Source organism: Pundamilia nyererei, unplaced genomic scaffold, assembly GCF_000239375.1.
Source record: "Pundamilia nyererei isolate P.nyererei 1_Seehausen unplaced genomic scaffold, PunNye1.0 scaffold00042, whole genome shotgun sequence".
In the NCBI taxonomy this organism is placed as follows: domain Eukaryota; kingdom Metazoa; phylum Chordata; class Actinopteri; order Cichliformes; family Cichlidae; genus Pundamilia; species Pundamilia nyererei.
Window position 1 is genome coordinate 2,520,643 of NW_005187443.1, and position 641 is coordinate 2,521,283.

The following is a 641-nucleotide window of genomic DNA, read 5'->3' on the forward strand; positions in this document are numbered from 1 at the left end:
GCTCCCACCCGAGGGACTGAGACAGGTGCTGGGATGAACGGCGCCTCTGCCAGGCTGGGGACAGAAACAGGGACCAGCTGGACCTCAGCCACCCTCTCCAGAGGAACTGATACGGGAGCAAGGGAAAGCCGGGCCCGCGCTGCCCTGGTTACAGGAACTGGAGGCGGAGAGCGAAGCACAGGAACAGTAACAGTCACTGGGTGAACCAAGTTAGTGGAGCCAAACACAGTTTCAGTAAACAGAGACTTATGGTGGGCTGGTTCTAGCAACTCTGCTGTACTTAAGTTGTCCATGTCATAATTAGCAGTCTTAGAAAGAGTGAGTTTAGGAGCAGCCACAGGTACAGGAGAACTCACACAAGCAGCGTCTAGATAAGCTGGATGTGAAACAACACTACACACAGTCGTACAGGATGTAGTCCGAGACGTAGTGCACACAGAGTCCATGAAACCTGGCCGAAAAGCATGGCGCACAGAGTTAAACTGACATGACCGGGGGCACAGTGTGAGATCATAACATCACAGTATGTGTAAGTGATATTACCTGTGTAACGGCGGATATGTAAAGCTAGCGCATATTCACGTAATATAACATTTGTGCTTTTATTTTGGTAACTTCTTGTGTGACCGGAAGTGAATGGT